General features: G+C 43.5%; 1 long non-coding RNA gene across 1 annotated transcript; it reads right to left on the bottom strand.

Moving 5' to 3' along the window:
• Nucleotides 1-246: 246 nt before the first annotated feature.
• On the bottom strand, nt 247-2,203 carry LOC119627123 (uncharacterized). Its single transcript, XR_005243163.2, has 2 exons — nt 2,131-2,203; nt 247-779 (listed from the first exon to the last, which is right to left on the bottom strand). It is a non-coding gene; the product is annotated as an uncharacterized lncRNA (long non-coding RNA).
• Nucleotides 2,204-13,932: the final 11,729 nt, after the last annotated feature.

Here is a 13,932-nt window from a genome sequence, read left to right as displayed (position 1 = left end):
CCTATGCAAGGCTCTGAGCAGAGAGCCCGGCTCACAATAAGCACGCAATGAATATTAGCTGATAACGATCTCATCCGATTTCACATTTAGCCAGCAGGGAGTGATGCCCCTATCCTGGAGCAACCTCGCCAGCACTGTACCAGAACCAGCTTGCACCAGCTCTTCCAGGATCAGCATTCAGCAGCATCGCTGTGGGTGCTTGAAACAGCCCACGGTGGGAGTGTTTACACCAAGAAAATCAGCAAATGCCATCAATCAAGACCATTTTGTTTTTTTCACGGAGTGGCTGTTAAACATTCACCAGCACACCCCTGGGCCCAAGAGAAGAAAGATGAATGGGAACCATGTAAACGACAACAAGGGATGGGATGGGAGAGGAGTATGGCTTAGATGATGTGACCTTCAAATGTCATTCACTCCTTCTTCAAGTCTATTGGATGCCGTGTAGTGCAGGGAAGGGCGTGGGCTGCAGAGCCGGAGCTGGATTTGAATTCTCTCATTTCAAGGATGGGAGATCTGAGGCCCACACTGAGGCTGGACCTGCTCAAGATGAGAGAGTTACAGATGGCAGAGACAGGGCTCAAACTCAGCTGCTCTCACTGCTTGGTGGCCTCTCACCTCATCAAGGGGCCAGTCTTATCAGCTCACACTGACCCTGAAGTCAAAGTCTAAACAGTGCAATTCACTGGTTGCAGTGGTGTGTCTGGGAGGCAGTCTTACAGGGTATGCTCCCTCAGTTGTACTTCTTTCTGGTCTTGAGCTTCGTGTCTTTCTGAAAACTAAACCAAACAATAAGCACTTGAAGCCCCCAATGAGCCCATGTTGTTAAACCCTACTGGAAAACAGCTTTTCTTAAAAAAGGAGAAGAAGGTCGGGCGCAGTGGCTCATGCCTGTAATCCCAGCACTTTGGGAGGCCAGGGCAGGCAGATCACCTGAGGTCAGGAGTTCGAGACCAGCCTGGCCAACATGGGGAAACCCCATCTCTACTAAAAACACAATAATTAGCCAGGCATGGTGGCACACACCTGTAATCCCAGCTACTCGGGAGGCTGAGGCAGAAGAATTGCTCGAACCTGGGAGACAGAGGTGGCAGTGAGTCGAGATCACATCACTGCACTTCAGCCTGGATGACAGAGTGAGACTCTGTCCCCAAAAAATAAAAAAATAAAAGATAAAAGAAGACGAAGAGAAAAGCTTACATTGATTTCCTCATACATTTGCACAAGCTACAGAACTTGGTTCTTTTATTTTCATTTGGAAACAAGTTGAAACAGCCCTCCACATTAAGAAAACAACTTTACAAATTCAAGTTTTATGTTCTCTTATTTCAGAAATACTCATGGCCTCAATATGTCTCTCATAAGTACTTATATAAAAACATTTTTCTCTTCCATTTGCCAATTTTAAAAGATTTTTTTCACTCTACTTACAACAAAGCAATCATTTCAAATTAATTAAGTTTTCATTAAAATGTATTATTGTAATGTCCCAGGTACTGAATAGTGATTTTGTGTTCTGAGAGAACAAGCCTGAAAGAAAAATATTGTAACTTTTGCAAGTAGACAATTTCAACCCAATTCCGTCCTCTGGCATGAAGCACAGGGGGTTTGCATACAGTAGGTTGAGAGAATAACTAGCAATAATAATTATCAGTGACATGAATCAGGAGAGTACATTTACAGAGGACTTTCAGAAGTGCACAGCTATTTTGCATATGTTTTTCCATTTCGTTCCAAGCATTGTTCCATGTAGACCTGTTTATCTCTCTCTTTTATTTTTATTGAGAAAACCAAGACCCAGAAATGTGAGGTCACTCACCAAAGGTCATACAGTCTCAAGATGCAGAGCTGTCATTTGACCCTGGGTCTTTCCACCTCCAGATGCACCTGAGCGTGGAGTGTGCAGAGGGAGGTGGGGTCTGGGTCCCAGAAGGAGCTGAGGATCTCCTCACTCTCCCTTCCTGACTTGTTTATTCTCCTTTCAAAGCACAGTTATTTTCTTTGCAAGACCAATGAGCTCGATTCAAAATCAGAGTCATTTTAACGTTTTAAAAACATCAAGTAGAGCTTAGAAAATTCAAGCACTAGAGGGGAAAAAAAATTCTCAAGTTATTTAGAAAGAAAATTTACCTTGATTCTGAGGGGCCTTGAGTTTTCTGCTTTTTGCTCCTGTTTTGGGCTATGCTGAGTGGGGGCCGTGGCTGTGGTGGGAAACTGAGAGTTGCATGAGATCTCTAGATGCTTCTTAGCCCCTCAGCGCCACAGAGAAAAGAGGAAAACACTCATCTGGATGATCCGTGTCTTGCAGACTCGGTCTCAAACCCTTTGGGGTGAGAATTCTGAGGCCTGGGGGCATTTACGAGGGAAGCCACACAGAGCGTTGGCCAGCAGGACGAACAAAGGAAGCCAAACCGGGCTCTTTGGTGCAAAAATAAAATAAATTCCTATTTCTTGATATGGTTTGGCTCTGTGTCCCCACCCAGATCTCAAGTCGAATAGTAATCCCTAATGCTGGGGGAGGGGCTGAGTGGGAGGGGCTTGGATCATGTGGTAGGGGCTTGGATCATGTAGGTGGAGTTCCCTTTGCTGTTCTCGTGATAGCGAATGAGTTCTCGTGAGATCCAGTGGTTTAAGGGTATGCGGTACTTTCCTTCTCATGTGCTCTCTCTCTCTGTCCTGCCACTGTGTGAAGAAGGTTCTTGCTTCCCCTTTGCCTTCTACCATAATTGTAAGTTTCCTGAGGCCTCCCAATCATGCCTCCTGTTAAGCCTGCAGAACTGTGAGTCCATTAAACCTATTTTCTTCATAAATCACCCAGTCTCAGATAGTTCTTTATAGCAGTGTGAGAACGGACTAACACACTTGCTCATTATCGAGTGCTGTGTTCTTGCTCTGGGTCCCTGTCTTCATTTTCCACCTTATTTCCTTCTCCAGGGCTCCCACGCCCTCTCCCCCATCCCATCCTATTACTGTGCTGAATGTCGTCATCTTCACTCTCAGAGTCCCACCAGCAGGGCCAAGGTTCCTCCCTACCCAACCAGCACACCATCAACACACTTCCTAACATGATTCCCTCTGTGCCAGTCTGCTTCCCTCTAGCTCTTGGCTTGTGCCATTTTCTCCAACTAGAACACAGAGCAATAACAGGGAAAGGAAGGGCACGGCTGATAGAGAATGCTCCCTGGAGCCAGTAGCCATGAGTTAACCCCGGCTGGGGCATTACTGGTCTTGCCTTGGGCATGGCAATCAGCTCTCTGGTCTTCACTGGCAATACCCATAAGAAAACCACCTCATGGGCTCAGGATAACACACTGACATGAATCCTCTTAGCTGGCACCTGGTCCACACTGACAGGACAAAGGTCATCATTTCGTGCCTGACACTACTCCATTAGTGCTGGGTGAGCCCCTCACCTTTCCCAAAGGGTGTGGAATTGAGCCCAGGAACAGGTTCATGTCTCCCAGAGGCTGGACTTGTACCTATAGGATCAGGAGCCATAGGAGGCTGCAGGGGAACAGAGGCAAGAAAATCTCAGTAGAAGGAGGAATAGAACCTGATGTACAGGAAGAGCAGGGATATGGAGAGAGACTTTGGTCAGTTCTGATTCTGATCCCATCCCTTCCCGAGGTCCCATCCACATTCCTGCCCTCACCACATAGGACACTCCACAAACCCCATAACTGCTTCCTACTTCTCCTTTACTCTGATCCAAGGACCCATGTTTGTTTCTGTTATTTGTGAGCAGATGATTTCAATTAACATCATAAAGAGGGCAGCCAGTGGAGTGCCTGTCACATGATTGGGGCTCAATGACCACAGCTCCTTCCACACCCCACTTCCAGCTTCCAGCAACTGGAATCAGACCACTCAGCCAGCGTGACCTTGGCCCTAAATGGAACTATCGCCCCTGAGCAAGGTTCCCATGGGGCTCCAGAACCGACCCTGCAAACCTCTGTGCCCTACTAGCTTTTGAAGAAACTGCACTCTTGTAAGAGGTGGCTCCAAGGACTCCGCAAAAGTGTGCAGATTACCCAGAGCCTGCAGCAGTGAGGGAGGGAGCAGAGGAGAGACGTAAATGGAGCCTGGGCACCAGCCGGGAGGCTCAGGTGCTTACACCTTCATGAGTTGCAGATCAGCTGGCTGAGTGCCCTCCTCCCTCACCTGCTGCTGCCCGGGGTCATGTCCATCCTGCAGTCCTGCCTCCACTGCACCCTCAGCATGATCTGTGCTGCAGGCTCCAACTAGAGCTCTCCAGATGCACCCAGAGCTGCTGGGCTGGGATGACAGGCCACCACAGGCCAGGGTCTGAGCTAGGGCCCTCAGCACCCCACCTTCCCAGGGCAATGCTGGCTGTCAGAGACACTGTTCACCCTTCAAAGTAATGGCCCATTGGCTGAGATGAAATCCATAGAATTTATGCTCCTTGATTCCTGATGACATTATTTAAAGTGCCTGTGATTTATCACTAACCCAATATGCATTGTCATTTCTAAGTAATTACAGAAAATATTGTAATCTAAGTACTATTACATCAGGAACACAACTCGGAATAAATACTGCCTCTACCTTCAGTCAACTCAGTAATGTGAATCGATACCTACTGATTTTTTGAATGTGAACATGTTGAGAGGTCTTGAATTCCCATCACCGCGGCTGGGTCATATATCCTCCTTCGTTAGAGAATGAGGGGCCCTCAGGCAGCCTGGTCTCCCTCACACACTTCTGCAGGTGCAGACCTTCCTGCAGGTCCTGTGGGCTGGTGTCCCTTAGGGGTCAGCAGGGCACTCAGGGTCCCAACAGAATGAGTTCAGCCACAGCCTCTGCCTGAAATGTGCAAAATCAGCTTTCTCCCAGACAGCCTTCATCAAATAATATATTTATGCAAATACATGCCATGCCCAGCAGTGTGCTAGGTACAATGAGTGATACCAGGACGTAAGATGTGACCCTTGCCCAGAACATATTCTAAGGCCCATCTGAAGAGTCTAACTCAGGTGTCTGAATAATGAGATTTGGTTTCAGGTGTGGTTCCACTCTGCTTCTTACTGGCTCGTGGCCCTGGAGCAGACTTAACCTCTCTGAGCTGCAGGCATAACCCTAGTAAAACAGGACCAATATCTGTCCTATCTATTTCATATCACAACTGGTCAGCTGAGTTGATGGATAAGAAACATATGTGGATTGCAAAGTGCTATACAGAAGTGAAGAATAGTATTATTACAGAAGGCCGGTGATTCCTGGAAAATAAAGTAATCCATTTACGGTCAGAGGAGCCAGAAGAATTCTTCAGATAAATATGTACCATTACACTCACCTCCTTGTAAATGAAAATAGAACTCATTAAAACTAGTATAAACAACACACTATAGAATATAATCAAGTTCCATAAAACAGATCATTAAAAGAAGGAGACAAAATGGGACAGAGTCTGGTACATTGTAAGTGCTCAAAGTTATTTGTTGAACAAATGAAAAAATAAGTGAGAAAAAAGACATAGAGAAGGAAGAATCTGTGGGGCCCACTGAGAAGCTGACAGCCCAGGTAAAAGCAATGGGAGATGGTGTGAGGAAAGGAGAGCCATGTAGTACCTGGTGCAGCACTGGCAGCCCTGGGGGTCACTGGGGTCAACGGCAAAGCCATTATAGAAGGAAGGACAAACAGAAGAAGAAAAATAGAGTGCAGAAAGAAAAGCCAAACACTCCCCTCTCCCACTACACAGGAGTGTTCCAGTGCTCAGAACGATAAATAACAAATCAGTACTCAGAACATGAAATAACTCCAGACATAATTAATTGCATGGGGACAATTTGTCTACAACAAAAATAATTATGTTTAGGGTGTTTAAAGAGATAACAGAGGTGAAGGAGGGAGAATGTGCTTTTAAAAGCAGAAGAAACTATCGAAAAATAAAACAGGCACATAAGAAATAACAAAAAATAAGTTTCTTTAATATAAATAATTAGAAAACTAAGAAATTAAAAATATAGCCAAAGAAAATATGTGATAACAGGAACACATGTTAGGCAGAACAGGGTTAAAGAGAGATTTAGTGAATTGGAGACAATATTGAGGAACTCACCTTGAATATGGCATAGAGAGACAAACTGACTTATGTAGATAGATATGGATGTGTGCATGCATGCACACATGTACACTGCACTTCATTGATTCCATTTTCTCATTTTAATATATCTGAAATTGGAGCACACCTTACAACTGAAGGTGACTTACAACCACTCTTGGTCTAGATTAGAGACATTTTCCAAAGAGAATCTTCATTTGCCCTGTCAGTCACTTGGAAGTATTACTGACCTAAGATCATTTAAAACTAAAATCTATAGTTAAGATTTACATCTAAACTGTAAATCTGAGTGTGTAAAGTTTGGAGGTTAAAATCTCAGGAGAGATTGTCTGGTTTTTTTTTCTGCCTTTTGCTCACTGTGGGTTTATTTCTCATTTCTCATTTCTTCTTACAGCAAGGCTGCAGCCCTTTGGGGTCCTCACCTTATGTAGGAGTCTTCCACTAAACACCTTGTCTGTGACACCTTTATTTCTTAGCGGTGCATGAAAATAATGGTTCCTCCTTCTACTGATGGCTTCTTAGGCTGCTTGAGGTATGTTTATCTCCACATCTACACACACACACTCACAAGCAGGTCAGAGGTGGAGAATAGTCAAGGAGGTCCTATATCTGTGAAATAACAATTCCAGAAGAAGAAAATAGAGAAGCTCTATATGAAAAGCTAGTAATTTAATTTTTCCAGATTCAGAGAAAAATAGGTGTATTAGTCTGTTTTCATGCTGCTGATAAAGACATACCCTAGACTGGGAAATTTACAAAAGAAAGAGGTTTAATGGACTCACAGTTCCACGTGAGTGGGGAGGCCTCACAATCATGACAGAAGGTGAAAGACGAATCTCACATGGCAGCAGACAAGAGAAGAGAACTTGTGCAGGGAAACTCCCCTTAATAAAACATCGTATCTCATGAGACGTATTCACTATCATGAGAATAGCATAGGATAGACTTGCCCCCATGATTCAATTACCTTCCATCAGTTCCCTCCCACAACACATGGGAACTGTGGGAGCTATAATTCAAGATGAGATTTGGATGGGGACACAGCCAAACCAGGTCAACAGGAGTCCTCAGTTCAAAATTGCTGTAGAAATACAGAAAAGAATAAACAAACAAATCAAACAAGCCCCACATGTAGACACAGTAGTGAAACTACACAATAGCAGGATAAAACAAGAAAATGTTAAAAGCTACAAGACAGAAAAGACAGATTCCTATAAAGGATCATGAATTCGATGGATAGTAGATTTATCCACAGTGATAAAGATTAGAAGAAATGAAATAATGCCTTCAAAAGACTGAGGAAAAATAATTATTAACCTATAATTTATACCAATATAAACAATTATTCAAGAAAAAAAAAAAAAAAACTTGCAAGGGCTAAAAGAACTTGCTTACCACCACAGATGCTTGCTCTAAGAACTGTGAAAGGATTCAAGAGGAAAAGTACACCCAGAGAGGGTTCATAGCATATCACAAATAAGAGTAAGCTTAGATATTGATGGTTCATAGATTGATGAATGTAATTAAATATTGACTTGTGAAATAATAATAGCAGGTTTGAAGTGTTGTTAAGCAAAACCGAGTTGCAGATAACAGGAACAGAAAGGGTGATAGCAGGGTGGTCTGTGGTTGGTAAATTCTGCTGCAGTCCAGGTCATGTTGTAGGAAAAGACAGAAATAGGAGGAACCCCTGAAGCAAGTCTTCTTCCGTGACGCTTCCCCAGGAGAGCCCTTCTTGAGTTTAACACACTAACTTCATGGAGCTTAAGTAGTTCTCAGTGCAATATGTCCAACTATTTATGTAGAAAACATCTGTGTCTATGTCCCAAAGACTCAATTCAGCATTTTAAACAAAACAATATAGAGGAAGTCTCAGGTTCTATTCCAAATAATATTGGCAGAATTGCATGTGTAAACATTTTGAAAAGCTCATGAATCTCAGGGTGGGGAAGTGCATCTGGGATGTTGCTGGACCCAAGGGAGTCATTATTCCATGAGGCCACGCCAGTGCTGGGTTAATATTAGCCCTGAATGTGCCTGGGATAGATTGGGAAGCTTCAAATGGAGGAAGAAAACAAACAGCCCGATGTCTCCTAAAACCTCACGTAAATGAATTTATGAAAGGAAACATCAAGACAAAGAGGAAGACTGCATCTTGCAAGTGTTTCACGCGAGAGTAGTGAGCAGCTCCTCTGAAGATTTGTCAGATCCCCTCCTCAGAGCAGCTACCAAACCACGGAGAGCCGTTCCCAGGCCTTGTGGGTCTGACAAACGCCAAAAACAACCCTCTCTCACCCAGGTGCTCTCCCCATCCTCCTCCACCACCAGACACACAGAAACCGCCTCCTCTTTTCAACCCTCTCCCTTCTCAGCTGACTTTGAGCTACAAATCTCGCTTCTCTACTTGGAGAGCCCTAGTTCATTACAGGAATTTGCTTTGAGTTTTATTATCATTTTAGTCTATGTCTTAGATTGGGCTGCTACAACAAAGGGACAGGCTGAGCGGCTTCAACAACGAACACTCATATCCCACAGTTACAGAGGCTGAGAAGCCTGGGGTCAAGGTACCAGCATGGTCTGGTTCTGGTGAGGCTCCTTCCTGGTGGCAGACTATCAACGTCCCTGTGCACCCTCACGTGGTGGAAAAGACAGCTGAGGCACTCTCTGGTCTCTTCTTATAAGGGCATCCATCCACCCCATGACCTGTTACTTCTCAAAGACCCCACTTACAAAAACCATGGCATTGGGATTAGGGGTTCACATATGCATTTTAGAAGGTCACAAACATTCAGTCCATTGCAGTCTACGTTTCTCTAAAAAATGTATCTACTTTCATTTTTATTTGCCATGCTGTGTGGCAAAGATAATGTTTGCGGTACAGCTTGTAAACTGGATATATTGCTGCCTACAAAGCAATGGTTTGTTAACAACCGTAATAAGTGTTGGTGATCTGGAACTGATACTTAAACATTTTATATCCTAATATGCTAGGTTTTTAGTTTTATCTAGGCATTTTTCTGTTTTAGAAACACTCTAGGAAATTGGTTGAGAGTTTTGGACTGACGTGGAATGCGTTACAAATATTTTGCTCTTCAAATATGGGAAATAAACTCCTCATGAGCACATTGACGTAGAACCTTTGATTTTCAGAAGTTCGTGGACAATGGACATGAAGAAATAGATACCTGTGTTGAAGCACTTGGATTTCATGAAAAAAAAAAAGCATATAGAGTTAAATATTTAATGTTTGAAAATGTAGAGAAAACCCACTACAACCGTATAATTACAACATATAAATTCCAAACCAATAAAGCAAAGCAGAAATTTAGGAAGTACAGCTAATGCAGTACCAGACAAGAAGGAAGAGAAGTGAAAAGGATGACACGCTTAAAACATGGGTTAGCAGGACCTAAGTCTAAGCATGCATGTAATCACAATAAGGGCAAAAGGACTAGAATCACGGAATAAATGTCAAAAAATATTTGTCGCTACCTATTTGTGCTACTGTAACAGGATATCACAGTCTGGTTAATTCATAAAGAAGAAAAATTTGTTTTCTCACAGTTCTGGAGGCTGGGAAGTCCAAGATGGAAGCACTGGTAGGTTTGGTGTCTGAGAGGGCTTCTCTCTGCTTCCGAGACGGCGCCTTGTTGCTGTATCTTCCAGAGAGAAGGAACACTGTGTCCTCACAGCACAGCAGGTGAATGCTGTGTGAAGCCTCCTGTTTTTTGTTTTTTTTTTTTTCTTGGAGATGGAGTTTTGCTCTTGCTGCCCACGCTGGGGTGCAGTGGTGCTCACTGCAACCTCTGTCTCCCAGGTTCAAGCAATTCTCCTGCCTCAGCCTCCTGAGTAGCTGGGATTATAGATGCATGCCACCACACTTGGCTAATTTTTGTATTTTTAGTAGAGATGGGGTTTCACCATGTTGGTTGGGCTGGTCTCAAACTCATGACCTCGTGATCCACCTGCCTCAGCCTCCCAAAGTGTTGGGATTACAGGCGTGAGCCACAGCGCCCAGCCTAAAGCCTTTTTTTTAAGGGCCTTAATCCTACTCATGATGGGGAGGAGTCTCATGGCCTCATCATCTCTTAAAGGCCCATCTCCTAATACTATTACATTGACAACAATTGAATTTTGGAGGGGACACATTCAAACCATAGCATTCCGTTACTGTCCTCCCAAAATTCATGTTCTTATCACGTACAAAATACATTCGTTTCATCTCAATAGACCCAAAAAGTCTTAACTTGTTCCAGCATCAACTTTAAAGTCTTAGTCCAAACATATGGATACATAGCTAAACATATGGATACATGTCTAAACGTGTGGATACCTATCTAAACATATGGATACATAGTTAAACATATGGATACATGTCTAAACATGGATACCTGTCTAAACATATGGATACATGTCTAAACATATGATACATATCTAAACATATGGCTATATGTCTAAACATATGGAAACGTCTAAACATATGGATACATGTCTAAACATATGGATACATATCTAAACATATGGATATATGTCTAAACATATGGAAACATGTCTAAACATATGGATGAGACTCAAAGCATGGTTTGTCCTGAGGCAAATTCTCCTCCAGCTGTGAATCTGTGAAATCAAACAAGTTAAGAGCCTCTAAACACACTGTGGGACAGGCACAGCGCAAACAATTCTATTACAAAATGGACACATGGCAAGAAGACAGAGATAACAGACCTTAAGTAAGTCTAACACCCAACAGGGCAGAAACATTCAATCTTGACAGTCATCTTTGATTTCATGCCCCTCCTTCTGGACACACGGGGGTGAGGTTTGGGCGTCCAAGGCTCCTGACAGCCCCACTCCACAGCCTTGCTGGAAATTGCCCTTGTGGAGTCTCTCTTGGGTGACCCCAGCCCTGCAGCAGGTCTGTGCCTGGACCCCACGTTGAAACCACCTTTGCAAAATTATAACTGAGGAAATTATGACAGTGAAAGAAATCACACCTAACCCACTCCATCTTGCTTCCAACCTTTAAGCTGTCCTTGTTCTTTCCTGGACATAGGCTGAACTAACTTTGGGAAGGAATTCGGTTCATGGTTTGACTCTGAAACAAAATTGATATAACCCTTCCCCCAAAAGACCCATTTCTTGCCTGGGGACCAGTCTGCTGCCTTCGCAGGACTAACAAATTAGCTACAAGATTAGAAATTACAGTTTAGGGATCATGTAGCCTCTGGCTCCAAGAGTCTGAACCTCCCCAAATTGCTCCTGGGGATCACATCACTATTGCAAAACCTAAGATCAGGGCTTGAGATAGTTTGCAGACCCTGCCCTGGATGGTTCAGCTGACACCACCCAAACCAGTCATCTGGCCCAATCATTTCTGCCATCACACCCAAGAACAGAAAACAGCAAGAAAAACTCACTTCAACCCACTGTGATTCCATCTCCAACCTGACCAGTCAGCACTCCCCACTTCCCAAGACCCTACCCGCCAAATTATCTTTAAAAACTCTGATCCCCGAATGCACGGGGAAACTGATTTGAGTAATAATAAAACTCTCCAGTCTCCCGCACAGCTGGATCTGTGAGAATTACTCGTTCTCCATTGAATTCCCCTGTCTTCATAAATTGGCTCTGTCTAGGCAGCAGGCAAGGTGAACCCATTGGGCGGTTACAACATCTTTTGACATCTGGGTAGAGGCAGCCCTGGCACCACAGCTCATGCACTGTGTGCCTACAGAATCCTCCCCACATGCATGCACCAGGGCTCACCAATTGCACCCTCTGGGGCAGGATCCCACGCCTCACCTAGACCTGGCTGAGCCACAGCTGGGGAGGCTGAGGAGCACTGTGCCAGAGTGTGGGGAGCAGAGACTTAAGGCACCCTGGGCAGTGAATCTGAAGGTCCCCAGGGTGCCCTGAGCCCCTCCCAGTTTCTCCCCCAAGGCCCTGGCACTCTGAGTTTGTGATGGGCATGGCAGCCTTGAATAAGGTTTTATTGGATTCTTAAATGCTACTAATTCCTGTTACAAGAAACACATCTGAAAACAAATCATGCAGAAAAGTTGAAAATAAAGAGATGGAATATATACACACACACACATATATATGTACACACACATATATATACACACATACGAAAACTACTACATATAGGAAGGGATGTAGCAAAGGCACAGAGAGAATATAAGGCAAATAGCTTCAATAGGATTTAAAAGCAAACCTTGCATACTAAAAAAAGAAACCAAAAATAAACCAAAATAAACCAAAAACCATGAACTTGCAGGAGAATTTTCCAAAGCCATAATTATAATGAGCGTGTTTTTAAGTCTATAAGAAATTATCAAACAAATAAAGGTTAATAAGGATTTGGAATTTACATGAAATGGCAAAGGAAAGGCCAGGCACGGTGGCTCACGCCTTTAATCCCAGCACTTTGGAAGGCTGAGGTGGGCAGATCTCTTGAGTTCAGGAGTTCGAGACCAGCCTGGCCAACATGGAGAAACTCTGTCTCTACTAAAAATACAAAAAGACTAGCCGGGTGTGGTGATGCACACCTCTGGTTCTGGCTATTTGGGAGGCTGAGGTGGGAGATTCACTTGAGCCTGGGAGGCAGAGGTTGCGGTGAGCCGAGATCACACCACTGCACTCCAGTCTGGGTGACAGAGCAAGACTCTGTCTCAATAAATAAACAAACAAACAAACAAACAAACAAACAAATAAAATGGATCTAGTTAATGAAACAGCAAAGGAACTAGAAGAGCCAAATCAATTGTGGGGGAAGAAAGAACAAAGTAAAGTCACACTGATGTCAACACTTACCATAAATCTACAATAATCAAGACGACGTGGTATCGGCAAAGGGATAGACCTGTAAAATCAGTGAAAGGAGAGGGTCCAGAAACAGACTCACACAAATATGGTAAACTGATTTTTGACAATAGTGCAAAGCCAATCCACTGGAGAAAAATACTGTTTTCAGCAATTGGACATCCATAGGCCAGAAAACCGAGAGGAACACAGAGCGAGACCTTGGCCCATACCTTGTACTTTTTGCAAAGAGTAACTAAAAATGGAACACAGACTTAAATGTAAAATGCAAACTATAACATTTCTAAAACAAATCAGAGGAGAAACTTCTGTGACCTTGCATGAGGCAAAGAAGTTTTAGACAGAACACCAACAGCACAATTCCTAACAAAAATAAATAAGTGAGACTCCACAAGAATGAAACATTTCGCTCTGTGCAAGACACAGGAGGCAGAAAGACAAGCCATAGACTTGGAGAAAATATTGGCAATTCACACATCTCAAGAAAGACTTATATCTACAATGTATAAAGCACTATCAGGACTCGGCAATAAGAAAACAATGCTCCAGTTTAAAAATAGGTAAAAAAAAATTGAGCAGGCATTTTACTAAACAAGATATATGGATGTGAAAGCACGCGAAAAGGTGTGCAACATTGTGGGTCACTGGGGAAAAGCAGGTTAAAGCCACAATAAGATAATACCACACCCACTAAAATCGCAAAAACTATGAGTGAAACTGAAACTTAAACCAACAACAAAAATAAAACCTGCAATAGCGAGTACCACTTAGGATGCAGAGGAAGCAGCTGGATCTCCCATGCGTTGCTGCAGGAATGCAAATGGCATGGTCACGAGACAAAGGAGTTGACAGTTTCTTATAAAGCCCCATGTACACGTACCAAAGGACCCAGAAATCCCATTCCCTTGGTATCAGAAGGAATTAACTTGCAGTCACACAAAAATGTGAACATGTGTCTTTATAGCACCTCCAAGCTGAGAGCAACCCAAATGCTCTTCAACACATGAACAGGTAAAGACACAAAG

This window comes from Chlorocebus sabaeus, chromosome 19 (genome assembly GCF_047675955.1).
Source record: "Chlorocebus sabaeus isolate Y175 chromosome 19, mChlSab1.0.hap1, whole genome shotgun sequence".
Classification (NCBI taxonomy): Eukaryota; Metazoa; Chordata; class Mammalia; order Primates; family Cercopithecidae; genus Chlorocebus; species Chlorocebus sabaeus.
The sequence above is the reverse complement of the archived record's forward strand: the minus strand, read 5'-3'. Positions and strand labels throughout refer to the sequence as shown.